The 23381-nt window shown below is 52.2% G+C and overlaps 1 long non-coding RNA gene across 1 annotated transcript; it reads right to left on the bottom strand.

Moving 5' to 3' along the window:
- Window positions 1-15002: 15002 nt before the first annotated feature.
- LOC133354530 (uncharacterized) lies at window positions 15003-17352 on the bottom strand. Its single transcript, XR_009756598.1, has 3 exons — window positions 16924-17352; window positions 16546-16634; window positions 15003-15191 (listed from the first exon to the last, which is right to left on the bottom strand). It is a non-coding gene; the product is annotated as an uncharacterized LOC133354530 (long non-coding RNA).
- Between the last annotated feature and the right edge of the window lie 6029 nt (window positions 17353-23381).

Here is a 23381-nt window from a genome sequence, read left to right as displayed (position 1 = left end):
GCCCATTCCCTGTCATATTCAGTCAATCGTCTTCACGTTCAATTGTGTTTAAGACCGAAGTTTGTTTTTAGTTTTAACGGCTGCCCGCAAGGGGGCAGCCAAAGAGACACCGCGCGCGGCTCCAAGCCGCAGGTTGCCGTGGTCGGATTTTTTTTGGACTTACAACTGAACCCCGAGCTTCCTAAATGTGCGTCACTTTGCCTTCTGGATGCGTAAATGCCGTGCGATTATATTACCAACGCGTCTTCTCGACCGTCAGGTTGTCTTGCCACCACATCTTTCTCGCGAAACGCTTCAGCAATCATCAGCCGATATTTCTCACAGGGCCTGAGTGACGATCCCGAAAGGCCAAAAATCGCACGCGACCAGCCGCTGTTCAACGCCAAACTGTTCACGCTTTGTAACAAAATAATAAATAACACCTCCTCGCCGTGCTGTGGTTGTGTGAAAGGATGCTTTTATATCGTCACAGTTTTATTTATTTATAGGAAAACGTTTTGTATGCAAACCATTGGCTGCACGGCCTTCTTATCAGCAGCATTGGTTCGACATGGACATATGGGAAGGAGGCGATATTGTATTTATTTTTGTTACGGACATTATCCGTGACGACGCTTAAAGATTACATTGTAAGTTTTGCGCTGTGGTTGCGGAGACCTCTAAAGGTGCAGACACGTTGCACTGCGTACGCAGGCGCACGCACGGCCGCTGATGGTGTGAGTTTGTCTTTTGGGGAAAGTGAAAAAAGTAAAAACGTGAAAAGAAATAGGTCTCAAATCCACGTATGGCTTCCTTCTGTTTGCCGTTTGTCCTCGCAGAAAACATCTCTCTCTCTCTCTGGGGGTGAAGGAAGGACGCATGAATCATCCTCCCCAGCCACGCACGCGACCACAAGCGGCACGTTGCGGACACATGGCGCTCGCTCGCCTGCTGATGTCACGATCCGCGAATGAGAATTCGGCCGTCGACCACGTGACACGCGGGAGGCCCACCGAGGCACCCGCTCCCTCGCGGCTTCGAGCGCGCGGGGGGGGGGGGCGTCGCTTCTGTTTGCGCGCGGGGGGGGGGGGGGGGGCCTTGGGAGCGGAGCCACGCCGCCTTTGGGTCACGTGCGCTGCGGTATCGGACGAAAACATCCCACGCCCCGTTTCTGTGCGATGGCTTGTTCGAAATTGACTCAGCCGTTTCCTGAGTGGGTCTCTTGTCTCCCGTAACTCGAGTTGACACGAGCATTTCCAATGGTTTATGATCTTAGGAACAATATAAACTGATAATAATGATAATTTCAACTTGTAATGTGCCACGCAGTATTTTGCTCACCCTTGTTGAGGGAGAGAACAATCCAGAGGTGCGAGGAGTCGCAGACGAGCAGGAATGCAGCCACTCGATGAACCGGCGCCGTCAAATTTCCCAAGCTCTGCGTTTCCTCTACATATATGGAGGTGTTCTCAGCCAATTGATGAGTTTACATGCGGGAGGAAACTGGAGCATCTGGGGAAAACCCCACGCATGCAAAGGGGGAAACCCTCTATCCCGTACAGAGTCCACATACTTGCTGTACTGCCTTTTCCTGGCGACCCAGGGTTATGGCTCGTCCGCAACGCGCACGGGAAGGGAGTTTCACAACATCTGTGTGAGGGTCCACCAATCCTCGCTGCTGCCTCCACAGTGCTGGGTTACAGGCAGTCACGTGCGGAGCCACCGCCACCGCCGTCCGGCTGATGGGGTTGCTCGAGGTATCACGTGACTTGAGCAGCTCTCTCTCTCTCCTGGAACACTTCCAAGTAAGACCTTCCCGGGCATATTTGACAAAAGATAAATGTTCAACGTTAAATGTAAAATCAAATGTTCCCACCGACTATGTTTTGTTTGCTTGTTATTTTGTTTGATTGTGCAACGTTTGGTGACGTATTTGTACCGGGGCCTGAATTCTGACGCGGGGAATTTAGGCCGGCGGCGCGTGACGCCAAATTGGCCCCTCGAGATTTGGGGCTGCAGCCCGAATCCGCGAGGAAACTGGAATGGGCGAAAGATACAGGGGCGCCGTGGTGGCGAAATGTTAACTACCTCGCCTGGTATACAGCAGGTCGTGGGTTCGATCCTGACCCTGACGCCTGCTGTATATTTGGAGTTTGCGTGTTCTCCCCTTGGTCGCGTGGATTTTTCTCCGGGTCCTCGGGTTTTTCTCTCCACATTTAGAATCAACATCACCACGCGTTTAGAGTCTTTGGCTGCTGTACATTTCCACGCGATCAGCCACCTGGTTGGGCTACCGTTTGTGGCCAGGTCGCTTCTGAAACAGAGCTGTAGAGCTCAGTGGGCCTTACCTGGTAAAATAAAAAATAAAATCTGTTTAGTTAAAAAGACATGTAAAGACACCGCTGCCAAGAAGGGCAGCTGGGGCCGTGCAGCCCGTGGCTCACGCGGCTTGCAGGAGACCACACTGGAGGTAGTGGCGTGGCTCAGAGGACCTGCAACATTCAAGTCCAGGGCCTGACGATCATAAACTCCCGTCTGGAACGCTGAGCCGGCAAACAGCCGAGATTCGCTCGGGGGCTGGAATCGCAAGCTCCTGCCCAAGGTAATCAGAATCAGTATTTATACTGCAAGAGGAACACGATGAGCTATAAAGCTCGTTTTCACAGATGTGCAGTAGGGTCGGGTAAGAACGTTTCAACAACAAACAACAAAAACACGAGGGTAGTGCAAAGTATAAGAAGGGTCAACAAATCACCCAAAAGCATACAAGTAAAACTCAACCATCCCAAATCCTACCAGAAAAAGTCCCACTGAGGTATTAACTTATTGTTCAGCAGCGACCTGCCCACAAATAACACGGTATACGCGAAGCGTGCAACAGCCTGGCCCTTCAACATTACACACACATTCAACATACACAATTGTAATGGTGTTAAGTCTCTCAAAGTCAAGATGTTGCAGTTATTAGCTTGTGGAGGTAATTCCACGTCGCTTATGCGGGTTATCAGGCAGTCCTTATGACCGTGAACATCCTAAAATGTGGTGCTCATGACCCCCAGGAAAGCATTACTGAGTCTCGAGACTCTCTTTCAGGAGGTTCCTGTCCTGAGATGTTTGGCTAATGTGGGTGCTGGAGGTAGTTGGTGGTGGCTGTAATGCTGCGCTGTGGAGGCGAGGGTTGGTGGACCGCACAAACGTTGCCAATCTGCCTTCACGTGGGAGTCGAAGTGTTGCCATGTCCTGGCTTGCCAGGATAAGGGGGGGGGGCAGCTAGATCTTAGGGCTGGGGTAGTTTATTCACGCTCATTTACCTACATACATTTTAAATGAAATATCATGATTAAAGTATTATATTCACGTCTGCAACAAAAGATGTCATGAACGTCGTCATTATTGTCCGGAGCAGCCTGCGCATTTGCATCGCAGCCACCGCGGCTCCTTCTGGAGGAGCGTCGCGGCCCGCTGGGCGGCACCGGGGGACCGCCACTCTGAGACCCACTGGGATCGAGGGTTCCCCCTCGCGCGTTTTCTCCCGGCGCTCCGGTTTCCTAACCACGTTGAAACACTCGTCGTTTAACGGCTCCGAGCACCTTACGACGCAGAGGAGCGCAGAGCTTGGGCAATTGTTGGCGACGGCTCATCGCGTGGCCTCAACCTCCCCGCTTGTCCGCGGTTCCTTGTTCTTCGGATGCCGTCTCTCCCCGTCTCTCCCCGTCTCTCCCCGTCTCTCTCTCTTTCTCTACGAGAGCGAGCGAACGCTGCGGTGCGTCCGCGCATTACAAATTGAAATCATAAAACTGTTCTACAATTAACGGGCTCGATTGATGAGCGTACGGCCGAAATAACTGCAGCACAGTACCGTACGGATGAACCCGAGGCCGAAAATAATCAACGATACACGAATGACAAAAAAAACAAAGACAAAAATCCCCCGCATAGCCTTGACAGACTGTTGGGGCAAGTGCTGTTAGCGAGCACCTATGAAGGCCGACACTGACACGCGAGTGGGTGGCGAGTACCACGCCCGGCCACCTTTGTCTCCCCAGTGGCGACGTTTACACACCGCACCAGGTACCAATTTCAGGCTGAGTCGACCTAGGCGAGGCTCAGGAACCGGTGCAGATAATCGTCACAGGCGTTGGCCGTGAAGCGGGAATCGAACTCGGGCGGCCGGGTTCGTAGCGCAGCGCTCCACACCTGAAACACGAAGGGCACGCACCGCCACCACCACCGCTACCACCACCACTGTTGATGTTAAACAGCAACAGACCACGTGCGGAGGGAGGGAGGGAGGGAGCGCGGCGGGGCACGGGCGACGATTTGCTGACGGCCTCTAATCGGTGATCTCCTTGACGGACGCACGAGGCCGCGTGAGGCCGGGGCAGCTGGGGCCGGCTGCTCTGTGTCGGACTGCGGTGGCCGGCAGCGAGCAACCAATCGATGACTCGTGGAGTAGGAGGGGCAGTGCCCCCCCCCCTCCATGCTGGGGGAGCGCTACCCCCCCCCCCCCAGCGGCCCCCTCACCCCCCCCCCACCAGCTCCCCCCCAACAACTCCCCCCCCCACCGGCCCCCCACCGCCCATTTCATTTTGGGTTTCCAGCCGGGAGAGTTGCCACCTCCAGAGTGAAAAAAACGGGGTCGCACCCTCGTGACGGTTCAGTGATTTGCTGCTCACATTGACAGCACAAAGTACCCGTGAGCGTCCTCGTGGGGGATACGAGCAGTCTCAATTAAACAAAGATAACAGGATCAATACACACACAATACAGCCTCCCTTCTTCCCATATCTGTCCCTCTGCGTAAACAAAAAATAATCAAAGTATATTTTTACAATGCGGCTCAAATAATCTACTCCTAGAAGGCCGTGTGATTGATGGGATGTGTACAATATAGTTGCACATGGTAACTACCTCACCTTGTGGTAACTACCTCACCTTGTTATACCGGTGGTCTTGGGTTCGATCCCGACCCTGACGCCTGCTGCTCTATATTTGAAGTTTGCGTGTCTCTCTTTCTCGTAGTCCCGTGGATTTTCTCCAGGTCCTCCGGTTTTTCCCTCCTGCACATTTAGAATCAACACAAATGTATTGGGCTGCTATAAATTTCCACTTCAGTGGGCTTTACCTCATAAAATTAAAAATAGATTAGTTTTTAGTTTACTTGTATTATACCTTTCATGTGGAGGGACGGATATGGGAAGGATGCGGATTGTCGTCTGTTGCGTTATTTTCCGACTCAATTGCGGTGTTCATCTCCCGTTTACAGCGCTGAGCCAGTGCTGCAAATTCCCCATTCCTATGGCAGGGGAGAGTCTGACCTTAGGACAACCGCTGTTGAATTTCTCACGACGTGGGAGCTACTTTATCGAGCCCGGAGTGGATGCCGGTCTGGGTAAACTTAGAACCAGGATTTGAGCTCGCAGCTCGCTCAAATTGCGAGCCGCCGGCTCTGCCGCTGGACCACCTGGTGGAAACACATCGTGACAAGCAGAATATCTCGCAATGCCAGAAGATGGGCGAACTGCATGGACATGCATTGTCTTGAGCGGTGTGTTATTAGTACAATTATTATTATGCAACTGACAACAATCAGATCTTTTCATGTCCCAGGAAGACTTCTATTATATTTCGGAGTATTAAGATGCAATCCGACGGCGTTCAGTGAGGAATGCGATGGAATGGATGGAGGAACAGGGGCTGGAGCTGATGTTGCAGGGGTAGGTAGGTAAGGCGGAATAAGGTGGAATGTGATGTGACACGTGACAATCACGGGACTAATCTGGCCACAGGTGGCAACGCGAATTCCTCCCGCCTGCCGCGAGCTCCAACAGCCACGGTGCCGCGGCGTGGCCGGCAGGCGCCCTCGTGCGGGGGATCAAATTGGCGACCCCCCCCCCCCCTCCTCGCTCTCTCTACAATTTCCCTCTCTGTTCGTAGCCCAGCGCCTGGGCCCGGTGGCTCGTGGTCCCACGGTGCAGTTGCACCGGCCTGCACACTCGACAGCTACGCCACTGCAGTGCTCTCCAGAGGCCCCTTCCCTGACACCTCAGAGCCCGCGTGGCTTCATCCGTGAGCCTCTTCGTCTGCCTCTTAATCCCGAGCTGTTGCATACTTTTCGAAAACTACGCAACTTTATCTTCATTATACAGATTTTTAAAATTTGTTTTTGACTTCTTAGCTTAGGAGCGCGCGCGGATACTGAGCGAGATGCACTTGGCGCTCATCGTGAGAGATCGCAGGAGACGAATCCTCGAGATTGCTGAAGGGGCCTTTGGCCTCGAGAAGTTTGGCGTGTGAAGAGCGCCGGAGTGATGCCTCGAGCCCCGAGTGCACAGCCGCGGATACCGCGCGTTATGTAACCCGGCCATACGCTGGGATGACCCCCCCCCCCCATCCTCACTGCCTTCCTGTAAACAGGTTGAACTTCTTTCGCACCGTACGTAGCCGACCGTGCTAATCGGAGGTGTTGTACCGCTCTAAATTGTCAACTGCTCTGACTGAAAAATACATTTCTTAAGAACTGCTCGTTGTGTTTTAGTTTGTTGTCGTTCCCCCGCACATCTGATTACCGCGGCTGGCTACGTACGGTGCAAAAAAGAGTTGAACATTAACACATTCAGATGACAGGACGCAAGGTACTGCTAATGCTGGTGTGGTTGTTGTCGGCCTGTAACTTCCCATTGAACATTAAAACTCTCCAGTGTACGACTGTGGTCACCAGAACACACCACACGGCGCATAAGCGACGCGATGCCCGACCCACAAACGCGAAGGCGACATCGCAGCGATGATGGTTCACTCCGCCGCCCCTGACGCGGTGGTCTGTCTGGCTGCTTGACCGCCTCAATGCGAGATCCGAGTCGTTGCTCTGCAGCAGCCACATCAGCAGCAGCCGAACGACAAGAAGAAGACGTCCCACTAGTTGCGCACAGACCTCCCACATTATTTCCCATCGATCGTTTTGCCGAGCCGATCCCGCCCGGTAATGTCCTCCGGTCATGCCGGAGTATTCGTTTTTTTAAATTTGAACGAAACAAAAGAGAGGCCCGTTACAGCGCATCGTGATATTGCTATGACTCGGCGTGGACATTTGCGCGAGATCAATCCCATGCAGTTGTACTGCCCGCCAGCTAGGGGGTCGGGTGCAGCCTGCAGGTAACGGGGGCCTGCAGTCACGTTCGGCAGGGAGTTTCGAGAAGAACGGATGCCGGAGTATTCCTCGTGACTCGCCTTGCAGTGTCTCACCAGAGGCCTGGCGCGGAGAAGTAGCGCCAGCGGTTGGTGCACCGCGCCACGAAGCCGCACACCCCCCGGCGGGGGGAGTTGGATTCCTGGCCACGACGAACATCGGCGGCGAGCGATCTCTGAACAGATCCTCGGCCTCTCTCCCTCGCCAGCAAACCCACGCCGACCCACGTGGTGAAGCGGTGTGCTGGACGCCACCCTCGTGACTGACGCTGCGTTCGGGCAGCCTTCATCCGGCACCCAGCAGTGGCGTGACATGCACGGTGCCAGTGGAACGTCACAAACACAAAACAACGCGCGTGGGAGCCACTGACGACGCACGGAGGGCTCAATGGGGCCTCGAATGCTCACGCCAGAGCGCTGACTCGGCAATTCCGAGACCCTGGGGTTTTCACCTTGGGCTCTTTGTCACTTCAGCAAGCAGCGGACCTGCCGATGACATTGGGTTTTCTTTTTGCTTTTGCATTTTCAGCTCGGAGGGCCTTAATGGACAGACTCACACTGGGCACGAAGCATTCTGTGCTGAGCTCCGACAGTTAAAGCCTGAGAGCCAGTGGTGGAATTCCACATTGTCTTGGCAGGAACCAGTCGGCCCATTTGGACGGCCACTGATGACTTTCACCGCAACGTGCAACGTCATCTAAGCAATGTGAACATTCACAACATACTGAGTTCACCGGCGCGGAGCGGAGCTCGCGATTACAGCATGAGAGCACTGAGCCTGCTCTGATGACTTGACTTCCTCGGTTCAACTCCTGGGCACTAAGCATGTGTTGATATTACTACGACTATTTCTTATTTCACCAGATAAGGCCTACTGCGCTATATACAGTAGCTATTTCTCAGAAGCGACCTGGCCACACATAATATCATAGCAGCCGAATAAACACACGTTTCTAAATGTAGAGGGAGAAACCGGAGGACCCAGAGAAAAATCCACGCGACCATAGGGAGAACACGCAAACTCCAAATATACAGCAGCAGCCGTCATGGTCGGGATAGAACCCAGGACCTCCTGTATACCAGGCGAGGTAGTTAACATCTCGCCACCACGCCGCCCTACAACCTCCAGACCACCAACAAGAGTGTTTATAGATGTGACCACATCTCAAGTCGCTGCACAGAAACAGTGGACGTGTTCCATTTTACAGAGAGAAGGAGGCAGTCGGCCATAGACAGAGGCAAATAGGAAGGCATTGAGCTTTTGACTTGAACAGGGGGGGAGGTGGCTAGCACGGGCGTCTGGGGGAGGGAGTTGCAGACGAAGAGGGTGGCAGGCGGAGACCGAGCGACGAGTGAAGGTTCACCGGAGGCCGTGGTTGCTGGTGGAGAGTGCGTGGAGTGAGATGAGACGAGAGGGGAGAGGGAGGCAGGTGTCCGAAGGAATACAGTTAAGGTCGCACTCATTACGTACACATTGCTTGCCACGAATGAGCCACACTACCTCGCTGATCTCGTCAAGGAATATCTACCATCACGCAGCGGCTTTGGGCTCGCCATCGAACAAAGATGGTCACCGCATTGCACACTTTCAGATTCGCTTCTGCGGCCGTCTGGAACGCTCTTCCTTCCGGTATAGGAACACTGGATCTATGCACTTTTAAATATGGATTGAAAACTCCTTTCTTTAGAACTGCCTTTTGTGTTTAGTTTGTTGTCCTTCCCCCGCACCTCAGAGTATCACTCTTGGCTACGTACGGTGCGAAATAAGTTAATTATACATACCAATATAGGAGTGAGTCTGAATGTTTAGAACCGGTTCAGATGTTTCATTAGAGGTGTCCACGTTTCGCACGCAGGGAGAGGTGGGGACATAACTGTGGCCGTAACTACAACCGAGGAGATTCGAAGCTTCGCGTGGAGAGACAGGCCAGGTAGCTTCCACGCAGTGTTACACAGCTGATTCAAAGTGAGACTTCTGTTGCCAAACCGGAGCTGGTTGTAAACACACTGCTCGGGTACGGAAATGTCTCCACTCTCTTCACAACCGTCTCATTACTCACGGGGAGTTGAGGGGGTGGAGTATATGATGATGATGATTATGACATAAAATACCCAGGCAGTTGCTTAGTTTTGGTGGCAAAGGTCCCCATCTCTTCGTGGCACGCCCCTAGTTCAGCAACACCACGGAGTGAGTATCAATGAAAATATATTCACCATACATACATAACATGGTTAACCAATCAGGAGCCACCCTTTGCCTGCACCCATGCATCGATCAGCCTCCCATTGTATCTGTACCAGTAGGGGGTTTATCTAGTATAGATCAGATATCATACGCCTTGTCCAGGTAAATAAAGCACCTCTGCTGTAGCAAACGGACAGAGAATAGAGCATCTGTGCAGGACCGCTCCGGTTTGAAACCACTTTGGGGCTCCGCAAGCCTCTCTCTCCTCAGCGTGCCTGGCAAGGCGATGTTGAATAATCCTTTCCAGGACCTTCCCGACAAGAGGGAGATGCCCCGGTAGTTTTTACAATCAGTGCGGTCCACCTTCTTAAAGAGGAGGACCATCCGCTCATCCTTCCAATCCCGTGGAACCTGTCCTGTGGTCCAGACTGTTATTATGATTTCATATAGACTCTGGATCGCTGTGCGTACTCAGACTTATACACAACGGCAAAGATTCCCCGTATAGCCTTAACAGACTGTTGGGGCAAGTGCTGTTAGCGAGTAGCACCTATGAAGGCCAGCGCGGCACACGAGGGGGTGGGTGGCCAGCACCACGCCAGGCCGCCTTTGTCTCCCCAGTGGCGATGTTAACGCACCGCACCAGGTAATAATTTTAGGCTGAGTCGACCTAGGGGAGGCCCAGGACCGGTTCAGATAATCGTCACTGGTGCTGCGGGAAACGAACCCGGGTCGCCAGGTTGGTAGCGCGGCGCGCTGACTGCTCCACTGCACACAGCGCGCTGACTGCTCCACTGCACACAGCACACGCGCGCACACAGAGGGGCCAGGGTGAGTGCCCGGCCAGAGTGAGACATCTGGGCCGCATTACAGGAGCGTGCGCCGCGCAAACAGATGGGAGAGCGTGCTCAATGCACCCCCCCTCCTCCTCTCTTGCTCCCCTCTCACTCCCCCACCTCCTGCCCCCCCCCTCCACTGCCAGCGTAATCATGCATCTGCCCGGCGTGTGCCAAACACGCGCTGCTTTAAAAAAAAACACAATCCGTAGCACGCAATTCGCCTAACACGATAAACGGGGAAGGAATGTTTTGTTGTTGTTCTAATCCTTCAAATTGCTCGCATTTTTTTCGTGCGGTGTTTTGTTGTTGTTGTTGTCGCTCGTTTTACTCTCCGCGAGGGGAGGAAGACCCAACGACGAAACAAAAAACCCCGCAGAAGATCCCCTCGCTTCGATCTCTCTCTCGCCACGAAGCTCACGGACCAACAACAACAACAACAACCACCACAACAACCACAACAACAACAACAACCACAGCCCCTGAACCGCATCCCTCCGCACACCGCAACCACGGCAGCCAGGGCCGCAGCGACATCCCACCGTGGCCCCCCACGGACCCCCCACAGACCCCCCTCGCCTCCCACCCTTCTCACGACTCGCCTTTGGCTGAAACAGCCTACGCACGTTTTAACCCGTCAGTGTACAACAATGTGTCGGCTATAACTATATCTGTGTTATTGTAGTCGCACCCTGTATTGGGGTTGAGAGGAAGACAGTCTCCCAGTGAGAGTATTAATACAAAATTAAATATTTGAAGGTACAATACTCGCAATTCAGTTATCGTGCGTCTTGGATTTCGTCAAAGGGAGTGGATCACGCAACTCGCTGCTGCTCTATCCACACAGCGGCCAGATGAGTTCATCGCGTTTGGTTCATAACCGACTCGCAGTTAGTTTGTAAATTAATATTCAAGATTGAATATTGTATTTATTTATATTTTTCATACTCTTTGGTTCTTTCGGTAAAGTCACGTAGGTATAAAATAAATTAAATCACGACGTTTCGATCGCAACACAAGCAATCATGATGATGATTGTGACTTTACCGAAAGAACTAAAGAGTATGAATCCCTGCAGTCACGAAAACTTCAAATCTAGATTGTATATTTCTACTTAACGTGTGTGTGACTTGTTCAGCTGTTGATTCGAGCCCGCCTTGTGGCCTCCTGGTCCCCTACGCGTCGCTGGACGCTGCCCCCCCCGCTGATGGCAACAGCAGTAGATGCGGATATTTGATGATGAACAAATATAGAACGATAAACTCTGCGGCGACCCTCACACTCACGATGTCTTATCGACGAAAGTAACCCCCCTCCGAAATGTGTAAAGACCACGGCATGAAGACGCAATGCTCGTCACAGCGACACGCTCCGCCAGCCCTCGACACAGCAGCCGTATCGGGTTCAGTCACCTCGATGTCAAAGTAGAGTTGCCCATCGACATCAACAACATCGGCAGCCGTGCGTAGAAGAAGAGGTGCCAGGATTTGAGGCCATTTGATGTTTGGATTTTTTTAAAGTTGAGATTCAACTCATTGCAGTGTACAGTTCACTAAACATTTTATCTTACCAGGTAAGGCCCACTGAGCTATATAGCTCTTTTTCAGAAGCGACCTGGCATTCACAAATGATAGCTCAACGAAGTGGCTTATCATGTGAAAATGTATATGAGCCACATCATCTTAACGCGTGTTTCTAAATGTGGACGAAAAAAACGACGGACCCGGAGAAAAATCCACGCCACCACGGAGAGAGAGATAGAGAGCGAGAGCACGCAAACTCCAAATATAGAGCAGGCGTCAGGGTCAGGCTCGAACCACGACCTTCAGACGAGGGTATGGAGGAGGGATCGAACCCCCGTCTCGCCTCTGCGGCGCCCCTGGGATTGAGAAGGTTGCGAGCGAGTTGGCAGGGAGCCAAAGTGATGCCTGTTGCCAGGATGAACACTATTGACTTTCCCATGTAGTTGTCCTCAGATTTGTATGTGTGTTGAACTTCTTTCGCGTAGTACGTAGCCAGCTGTGTTCGTTGGAGATGCAGAGGAAGGACAACAAACTAAACACCAACAGCAGTTCAAAAGAAATGAGTTTTCAATCGAGATGATGATTTAAAAGTGCACAGCTCCAGTGGCTTCCTAATATCGGAAGGAAGAGCGTTCCAGACGGCCGCAGAAGCGCATTTGAAAGCGGTGACCACCGCCGTCTTTGTTCGATGGCCAAAGCCAAAAGGCGGCGCTGCTGCTGCTGCTGATGCTGCTGCTACTGATGCTGCTACTGCTGCTGCTGCTACTGCTGCTACTGCTGCTACTGCTGCTGCTACTGCTGCTACTGCTACTGCTGCTGCTACTGCTGCTGCTACTGCTGCTGCTACGAGGATGGGCCGGAGTTCGCGCGATTGATGGTTTATGCTCCTTGACGAGATCCGCGAGGTGTTGTGGTTCATTCGTAGCAAGCGCTTTGTGTGTAATGAGTGGTCGACCTACCTCAGATTGATGACGGGCTGAGTCAACCCCCAGACCGGGGTTTGAGCTGGCAGCCTCCCCGACTGCGTCTCTCTGCCCTGACCACAGGCCCACCTGGTCGCCTAAGCAGCACGTTCTTCTGCCAGGGATTTGTGTAACAGGCAGTGATGGATGCGAGTCGTAAAATCCTTGGATCTGTATTGGCAGCGGTAGGGCGGTAGTGAAAGCTACACTTTACCATTCATATATATATATCAACTATATGTTTGGTTCTCGTTTTAAAGTTATCGTTCACGTCTTCAAGTATTTAACTGTTGCATTCCTGTAAATATGTGTTTATCTGATGTCATATTTTCATAATCGCCCAATTAGGGATCTTAGGAATCAGCAGCAACACCAGCAGCAGGAGCAGCTGGGTGCACGTATGTTGCTCGATTGTGTTCCTGAAGAAGGTACGTGGAGCGAGAAGTCGTACATCGTGCCGGACAACACGCGGTCCAGCCAGGAAGCCACGTTGGAGAGCGAGATGGCACACGTGAGTGTTCATTCACGCGTCTGGTTATGAACCCTAAATCACGGGTCGGCAAATAGAACAACACGGAGAGACGTTTGTTTCGAATTCGATTTAAACACCCTCTAAACTTCAGGAGCCGCAATGCAATGTGAATACGAGACAACAACATGGGGAGTCCTTCATCCAGCAGTGGAACGATCATGGCTGATCATGATGATGTTGAAGTCATTACCGGCAATTTCTGTTTGCGGGAGCGCGCAGTCGTGTAACCGCTCCGCCGCACACACGCGCTTGCCGCGTTCGACTGCCGTATTACGCGCGATGTAAAGAATTTGAAAACGACTCTTAAAACAATATAAGAGGGGAAGCGATTCGGTCAGCGGCGTGGGTGAATGTGAGGACAGCAGGCGCGAGCGTGCAGGTCGCAGCAGCCACGCAGCCGGCTGCAGCTACTCACGCACAGGACGGGATGAAGGTTGTGTAGGCCCCTGAAGTGCAGGTACTGTGAGCCCCCCCCCCCCCCCCCCCAGTGATATCTTCCTACTCGCTCCTCAAAAGTTCTCTCTCCTACTCGCTCCTACATTGGCATGAGCTGCCCCGCACATCTCTAAACCTTTATCAGCAGCCTGCCTCAACAGATTTCCCGCCTCCCTTTTCCTGCCTCTCTTTTTCACCTGAAGACGATTGCTTGTGTTGCAATCGAAACGTCGTGATTTTGATTTTCATTATTTTTTCTATCTACGTGGCTTTACCGAAAGACCCAAAGAATATGAATAGAAAAACAAAGTTAAATAAAAATATAATGTATTTTTACAAGGCTAACAACAAATAAAATCAGCATTCACAACTGAAATCACCTTTCACTTCATCTCTGGAGACGCTCCGGCTGGCGGAGGCCCCTGGACTGCAGCCCCTGAAGCCCCGCGCCTTGACCCGGCCCCGCCCGCCGAGGGCAAATATACACAGATAGTTGTTAATTGTCAGAAAGCAACCCCTGTGAATACCTTACCTGCTCCTGGGGGGGTGGGGGGGGGGGCTTTTTGGGTCAATATCCCGAGATCGGAGAGGATACAGAGAGGGAACTTGAACCACCCGAGCTGCCCCTGGGCACAGAGCCTGGCAAGAGAGAGAGAGAGCGGTGCCGCGGTTCATTATCCAGACTCGTCTCGGCAGAGTTCAAATCCCGGTCACCGGGGTCACCGGGGTCACATTCTCTCGGGGGTTGATAAAAAAATGAGCGTCGATCTGCGGGGAAGTCAACAGCGGTCGTTTCTTTTGTTTTGTTTTGCTCTATGGAGAGAACTGGCCCACGCCGTTAAACAAATGCGGAACTTCCACAACTGGTCCAGGGGCTGGCAGCAGTCGTGGGCATTCGCCCAACAACGCATTTGAAGAACGGGGACATTGCGATATTTACTATTCTTAATGATAATGATATTTAGCAGCCACCCATTGTCAATCCACTGCTGGATGAAGGCCGTGCCGGAATTGTTGGACCATACTTCACCATACTGGTCAGCGCGAGGTAGTGAAAAGGGGGGGGGTGATGGGGGGATGACACTGGACCAGTTCAGGTATCACTCGCCACACGTTCAGAGCGTCGCACGCTAAACGGTGCGCCACCACTTGCACCCCCCCCCCCTTTTTTAAACAACGTCGTCACTTTGACGAATCGTACAACCCCACCCCCCCCCCCCCTCTGAACAATAACAAACACGGCATTCGAAAATCCTCAACGTTCCCCAAACACACTGGACAAGCACATTCCATTGAGGTCCCCTGAGCCGCCGCCGCCACCCAACCCACCTCGGCACCATCACACCCCACGATTACCGCGCCACTTGGCGGGCTTCTTGTCACAGCTGGAAGTCTTCCGCCGCGATCCCCACTCCCTCCCCACGCCGAGCCCTGAACCCCTCCAGCCTCCACCCCGAGGGAGCGCTGCGTGGCTCCGCCGAGTCGGGTGGCGGTACTCATCACCAGATTACTCGGAATTTCCGGCCGGGACTTCATTTCACTGCCGGCCCGCTGGAAGGATGGGACACGCGCGCGCAGACGCACACGTGGTCAGACACAAAGTAAAACGCGTCGACCCAAGGCCGCCTTGGATTTTTATATACCGTGCGCAATCGCTGGCGCGTGTGTTTGTTTAACGTCGTGTCTGTGACTTTGTTTTATACGCTTATATGGGACTATCGTTAGTGGAAAAAGAACGGATAATACACGTAACACTTGTTCGCCATCGTTGTCAACACGTGCCTGGAATCTTCTCCAGGTGGTCTCCAGAGCCAGAAGGCACATTGCTTGTGGTGTTGTTGCAAATTCTCCGAAGTGTTCACGTTTTTTTGAAGCGCCCTGTATATGGGAAGCGGTGGTGTAGCGGTTAGCGCGCTGCGCTATGAACCCGGCCACCCGGATTCGATTTCCGTTCACGGCCAGCACCAGTCACGATTATCTGAACCGGTCCTGGGTCTCCTTTATGTCGACTCATCCTCAAATGAGTACCTGGTGCGATGTGTAAAACATTGGCACTGGGGATACAAAGGCGGTCGAGCGTGGTGCTGGCCATCCACCCCCTCGCGTGCCGTGCCGGCCTTCGTAGGTGCTACTCGCTAACAGCATTTGCTCCAACAGTCTGTTAAGGCTATACAGGGGACCTTTGTTGTTTGTGTAATTACATATGTATACAGACGCAGGGGTGGAGCGGTGGTGCAGTGGTGAGCACAGTGCGCGATCAACCTGGAAACTTGAGTTGCATTAACTTCACAGCTACGGCTATCGACAGTTGTCCCGTGGAATCCTGGGCACCAATCACTCCCCCAACTCTTCGCCAACGCCGCACTGACCAGAGTGGTGAAGTATGGTCAAACAGCCCCCATGACCGACGCGGCGTGGGGAGTCCTTCATCCAGCAGCGGATTGACAAAAGGGCTTTGAGTGAGAAAATTCATCGACAAAAATAATGTAATGTTTGCTTAAAATTGTGCTGCCCTTTTTGTGAAACAATATTTGATACGTTTATTTATTTATTATTTTACGCGCTTTAAAAGAACCACACGTGCTGAAACATCACCAATGCAGAATCTCCGGAGACTCGGTTCTTTGCTGGATAAATAAAGGGCGTATTATTATTTCAGAGTGTCTCCATCCTTAAACGAGGTTGGGACTGTGGGGCGGTGCTTGTTTGCTTTGGCAGGCATAAGCCAGTGGTGGACATTCCACGTTCCTATGGCAGGGGACGTGCTATTTTAGCGGTGGAGTCATGACACAGTTAACGCACGAAACTTTGAATCCAGCAGCCCGTTGTAAATGTACAGCCACGGCCCCTCCGATTATCACGGTTAGCTACGTACGGCGCGAAAGAAGTGCAACATCATACATACATCAGTGGCAAGTGATATCTGAACCGGTCCTTGGCCCCACCTTCACCAGCCTGCGCTGGCCAGCATGGCGAAGTATGGTCAAACCACATCTGCGAGCGACATGGTATGGGGAAGCCTTTATCAACACAAATAAATGACAAAGGGCTATAAATAATACCGTTTCGAGTGTATGTGATGAAAGAGTGCTGCCACAGATTTATATGCGAGCAATGCTTTTAATGTCACCGGTTTAGCGGTGTATGTTGTGTACTCTATACATTTTAGAGTCATATTTAGCGGAAGAGCGAGCGGCTCTGAATTGGAAAGTTGCCAGTTCAAATCCTGGTCCGGGAGTTGTATGTGTGTTGAATCAGCTGTGTAACACTGTGTGGAAGCTACCTGGCCTGTCGCTCCACACGAAGCTTCGAATCTCCTCGGTTGTAGTTACGGCCACAGTTATGGCCCCACCTCTCCCTGCGTGCGAAATGTGGACACCTCTAATGAAACATCTGCGCCGGTTCTAAACGTGTATGATTCACTTCTTTCGCACCGTACGTAGCCAACCGAGCTAATCGGGAGTCGCGGGGGAAGGACAACAAACTAAACACAACCACCACCATCCCTCCCGGAATCCATCAAACAAGCCGCACTTTGTGTAGAACTCTACGGTTGCCCTACGGTCAGTACCAGCCCTGCCACAGGAACGTAGAAGTTCCACAACTGGCTGTGGGGACTGAACACAGCAGACGAGGACCAATGGAATCCCGCGACGCTCACTTGCGCACACGAGCAGCACATTGTTGGCTCCGGCAGAGTGCCGCTGCCGCAGATTTCCCTTCGCGCTGTGCTGGTAATGCCCGCCTCATGGATTTACATTCTTGAGGTCGCCCCACTGAAGAATTGTATTGGAGCAATCACGGCCAAACGCCGAGCGGCGCCCGGCAGATGATAATCACGGCGAGCACCAATCTCTGGGGGCCGAGGGATGGGGACCCCCCCCCCCCCCCGCTGTGAGCCCTGGGCCGGGTGGGCGCGGTGCCCACGCGGCCCAGTGAATGAGGGCAGCTGCGGCCACAATTAGCGAGTTTCCAGTCCCACGCGGTGGCCACTTTTACCCGCCACGCGGAGGGAATCTGCGTGCGGGCCACTGGCGCGTGCGTGCGTGCGCGTGCGGCCGCACGCACGCGTGGGCTATAGCGGTGCTCTGGCTTCTCTCTGGCCTCGCAATAGAAGGCACTGGCTGAGTTTGGTGAAATCGGACCCATATCTATAAAGAAAGGGGTCCTTTTAATATCATCGTAATTCTCGTTGTAGTGCGATGGCTCAGAGGCACGAGGAGGAACCACGGACAAGCGGGAGGGCAGCAGCAGATACGCAGCGAGCTGCCACCAACTCTTTCCCAAGATCTGCGGCTCCTCTATCGACTGTTTTAAAGTGCTATTGGCCACTTGTTGAGTGTTCATCCGCATTGAGTTGTTATCGGCCTTAACCTATAAACATTCGGCAGCATGGCTTCACACACGCCTGGCCCTGCCGAGGAGAGTCTTGCCAAAACCGGTCCACAGTTTGCTTGCGTTTAGCCCTTGCCGCTGACATAACGCACTCTCAGGATGCAGTGCGGCTGATGGGATGTGTACAAAAATAGAAATACTTTTATTTTGACGAAATAAAGTTGGGGTTGGGATACTTCTCCACGTGGTCCCGTTGGCGTGCCGCGGGCTGTCGTCCATCCTCGACGTCCCCGAGTCTTTGATCGTCAACGCTTCTGTGGATCCTCGTTTGTTACGGAAGTGATGAGGCGCTTTTCTTTTACTGTGAAAGTTCCAAGGTTACTTTATTTGATCAGGTGAGAACTCGAGAGGGGAGGAGAAAAAATAGAAATCAGAGCAAAAACAACCAAATGGCAACATCTGAGAGCCATGACTCTTGTTAAATATGCCTGTGGATGTTGCATTTTTGTTTCAAGACTTCTCTGGGTTTCTCTGGACATGTGGACTAACTCAATTACAAAATACATAAATTACAGACATTTGTCAATCTACTTCTGGGTTCAGATATCACTCACAGCTGATGTCAGCCGTGTAAGGTGTGGGACTCGGGTTTCCGAGTTCGCTGCGCAAACCACTGGCATCACCGTTCCACCCGCGAAATGTATCCAGTGCAACATAATGAGTTCAACTTGTAATGTAGCTCCGTGTTCGCTCACTCTCGACGAGAGAGAGAGAACCACAGACAAGCTGGAGGGCAGTCATGCGATGAGCTGGCGCCAACAATTGTCCAAGATATGCGGTCCTCTATGCATTCAGGTGTTATCAGTCAATGAGTTTTTACACGTGGGACGAAGCCGGAGCACACACAGGAAGCCCACGCGTGCGAGGGGGCAACGCTCTATCCCGTACAGACACATTTGGTGGAATCCGCATTCTTGCTGTGCCGCCTTCTCCTGGCAAGCGAGGGATTGGCACCTCCTCGACGCCCACGGGAAGCGGGGAGTTTCACAACATCCGTGCCTTGACGAGCCACCAAACCTTCGCTGATGCCTTCACAGCGCCGGATTACAAGCAGCCACGTGCAGAGTAGCCAACCAGCGTCACGCGGCGGGACCGCACGTAAGTAACAAAGCAAAAGAACAACAACACCAACACGACGACTCCTACGCGCGTGTGAATCGCGAGATGAAAATTGCAACCGCAATTCTACGGATCCACGCGTCGTTACGCCCCGCGTAATGGCCGTGCATTACAAAGGAACCGCTCAACAAGTTAATCGGGGCCCTGGGTCGGCATCGCACATGACAACCTGCTCGTTGTTTCCCCAGCGCGCCTCACCTCTCCCAGCATGTAGCGTCAGTCCTGTTTCTTGTTACGCGGTGTTTTTGTTGTTTGCGATTCCCCACCCCCACGGGCGCGCGTTGAAGTGGCCGTGAGTCTCGCCACGGCAGCAGCGCCTTGGCCTTTGTCCTCGACGTCTCGTGGCCTCGCGCACTTGACCCCGGACGATCGGAGCGCACGGCGTGGACACCACGTGGAACCCGCGGATTGTTGTTTTCTAAAAACGAATTTTTTTTTTTTATAATTTTTACCAGGTAAAGTCCCACTGAGCTGTATCGCCTCTATTTCAGAGGCGACCTGGCGTCACAAACGATGGCCCAACGAAGTGGCTCATCGTCACGTGGAACTGTAAAGCAGCCAAATACTCTAAACGCGTGATGATTCTAAAATGTGGAGGGGGGGGGGGGAGAAATGGGAGGACCCGGATACAAAAAAAATCGACGCGACTACGGGGAGAGAGAGACACGCAGACTCTAAATATGCAGCAGCAGGCGTCTGGGCCGGGATCGAACCCACGACCTCCTGTAGACCGGGCGAGGTAGTTGACATCTCCCAGCCACTCTCGCCGCTCACGTGCGTGAGTGCGAGTGAGCCAGAGCGTCTCGTCGCACCCTGGATTCGTCCTCCGTCGGTTTGTCCGCGTGAGACGCCTCGTGGGTGGTGATCTCTGCGGAAGGAGGGTGTGCCGTTCAAACGCTGCTCTTACAAACTAAACTATTGTATAAATAAATAAAATGTATTACTAGGTAATGCCCACTGAGTTAGGAAGCTCTTTTTCAGAAGCGACCAGGCCACAAATGATAACTCAACGGAGAGGCTTGTCACGTGGAAATATACAGCATCCAAATACTGTAGAAGACACGTTACTAGTAACAAGCGAACTCTTCTGAACCAAACATAGCAACCGAATAAGATACCGAAAGATTAACGACTCCAGATGCAAGAGAGGTCATTGTTCCTGGGGAGGGACTGCATGATGATGGATGATGATGATATTAATGAGACCATCACTTAACACATTCCCATTGTGCTATCAGAACAAAGGCACGAGACGCACCGAGTTTGATACTTAAACCACCAAACTCGAGTTGTCACAACAAAGTGTCATTATTCATTGTTGGCTCGAGTTGGTTGCGAACTGGGGCTGTGAAGATCCGAATTCTCTCGACTGCTTTCGCCCCACGGGGCCGACTTGGAATTCCCTGCGTCGGAAAATCTCGCCGAGCAGAAAAACGTCACCAAACACGATCCGATCAAAATGTTAACTTTAACATTTAAAATCACACGGTTTGTGATATTCAAATGAATGTATTGATTAGGTTGTGAGCCGTGCTGGGCCAGGATTGGGCAAAGACGTTACCCACTTTTCACCCAGGCAACCAGAGAGTACAGGCCTAGGTATTTCTTAACCTATCACTAAACAAACAATGACACTTTAGGAACGGACGAGTACATTTTCTTCCATATCCTATTCATTGGAATCATGATTACAGAACGTTTGAATTGTATTATCGCTGTTGACAACCCACGAAGGGGTGCCGTTTCCTCAGCTGGTACTGATTTTACGCGCCCCAGAGGGACGATTATGATTGACTGATGGGATTTACACGCGGTTCTCAGTGAGTGGTCTACGCAGCACGCAGCCATCCCAGGCACGTCTCCGTGCGAGATGCTATCACACCGTACGTTTCTAACATTCCGGCATGAAAGGAAGACGAGCTATTGCCATTTCCTGTCCCTCGTGTGAACTCGAAAATCGCTTGGCATTCTCGAGTCATCTGGAGCAGCAGGCAGTGACGATATAAACCAAATAGGCAATTATTTAACTAAGTAGCAACTCACTCAGCGACCGCAGCTGCAACAGGCCACGCAGATTGAGCCCATAATCTCGATGGGAGTTGATAAAACTCGTACCACTTTGTGGGCGCGTGCGACCAATTTTCGCGTAAATGTGCCCGATGTCATCAGATCTCAGAAGCTAAGTCACGTGATCCCTGCAGCCGCTACATTCACAAGAATGTAAAAAAAAAATCGAGTCGGTTGTTGAATTGAATTGCGACGCTTGAATCTTTGACCACTTGCTTTTGTGGAACTCCACCAATAACGCGACGCAAAAAAGGTCGGAATTGGCTCCTTTCTGAATTTTATTTTTTGCAGAATGGGGCCGATTTTTCCAACAAAAACGGCCGTCATCTCCCCAAGAAGTGGCAGAGTGGGTTACCGAATAAATAGTTCCACGAATCGGGCGCTTTGTCAACTAAACTATTAAACTTAACTCTTTTTTTATTTGACCAGGTAAGGCTCACTGAGCTATATAGACCTATTTTTTTCAGAAGCGACCTGGCCACAAATTATAGCTCAACGAAGTGGCTTGTCACGTGTTAAACTTATCGCCACAAAAGCAATCCAAATAATAAAATAGACGCACGTTTCTAATTGTGGAGGGAAAAACCGGAGGACCCGGAGAAAAAAAAAATCCACGCGATCACGGGGAGAGAGAGACACGCAAACTCTAAATATACCGCAGGCGTCAGGGTCGGGACCGAACCCACAACCTCCTCCTGTATACCAGGCGAGGTATCTAACACCTCCAAGCCACCGCGGCTTTGTCTTTGACCAGCGCCGTTGCCCCGAGGCTGCGGGGATGCTCAATGGACATGAGAGGTGTGAGTGAAGCCTGGCATGTGGAAGCTTTCCCATACCGTACTTGACCCAACAAAAGGGCAGTTTTGAGAATTACAAAAAAATTCCTGGCTGGGCGGGGGGGCTTACTGCGAGACTTGGATATGGAGCTGTAGCACGCGGCCTCGTCCACCAGAGGGCGTGCCGAATCATCCACCCCCATCACGCCCCACGCGCGCTACGCTCCGTCGCTTTCGGAAAGTTTGCAAAAATAAATCTAAAATTCCCGTTCCACGGGGCAAGTTTACAAGACTCTTCACCTCTGAGATTTGCAGTGGAGTGCTCTGCTCTGAATTCCAGACGAGGTGTCTCCCGGTGTGAGGGTGGGTGCAGTGTCCATTCTCTTTGGTGGCAACCCTGAGCCTAGCGGTGGAAATTCCACATTCTTACAACAATTGCCAGCCCATACAAAGTAATTCACATTAACTATTGAACAAACTATTTTTATTCTACCAGGTTAAGGCCCACTGAGCCATGTAGCTCAGTGTAGCTCAACGAAGTAGTTTATCACGTGGCAATGTTTTGCAGCCAAATACTCTAAACGCGTGTTTATAAATGTGGAGAGAAGAACTGGAGAACCCAGAAAAATCCCACGCGATCACGGGGGAGAGGGACACGCAAACTCCAAATATACAGCAGCAGGCGTCAGGGTCGGGATCGAACCCACGACCTCCTGCATACCAGGCGAGGTAGTTAACATCTCCTAGCCACCGTGATGATGATGAGAGAGAGAGGCAAACTCCAAATACACAGCAGGCATCGTCAGGGTAGGGATCGAACCCACGACCTCCTGCATACCAGGCGAGGTAGTTAACATCTCAGAATCACTGTGATGATGATGAGAGAGAGAGGCAAACTCCAAATACACAGCAGGCATCGTCAGGGTCGGGATCGAACCCACGACTTCCTGCATACCAGGCGAGGTAGTTAACATCTCCTAGCCACCACGACGAAACACCCCAGCACCGTCTAAATGCAACCGCGTCTCCAGACGCTTCTCACAGGGGGTGGGGAGGGGGCTGTTTTCGCTCCACGCACACGAACACAAATGGGGTCTTAAGTCTCGACGCGTATAAGGGCAGCAGCGGTAGTGTCTCAAACGCACGAAATTCAAGAGGAAGAAACATTCCAGACAGCGGGGAGCAGACGCCGAGAAGGAGCGACCTCCCAGTCTGTCCACAGGGTGACTGCCCGACGACACTCGAGATTAATGAGAACCAAAATGCCATCGCTCCCACGGTGGGAAGCGCTCCCTCTGCGCGGCGTTCCACGAACGTATTCGGTGCTGTTGCGGTGGATTGCGGGGAGTAAAAGGGATTTGTTGCCGTGTGAAACGAAAACTAA

The sequence above is a fragment of the Lethenteron reissneri genome, chromosome 47 (genome assembly GCF_015708825.2).
Source record: "Lethenteron reissneri isolate LAM-NWPU_2019-01 chromosome 47, ASM1570882v1, whole genome shotgun sequence".
NCBI lineage: Eukaryota > Metazoa > Chordata > Hyperoartia > Petromyzontiformes > Petromyzontidae > Lethenteron > Lethenteron reissneri.
Note: the sequence above shows the minus strand (reverse complement) of the source record. Positions and strands in the feature narration are given on the sequence as shown.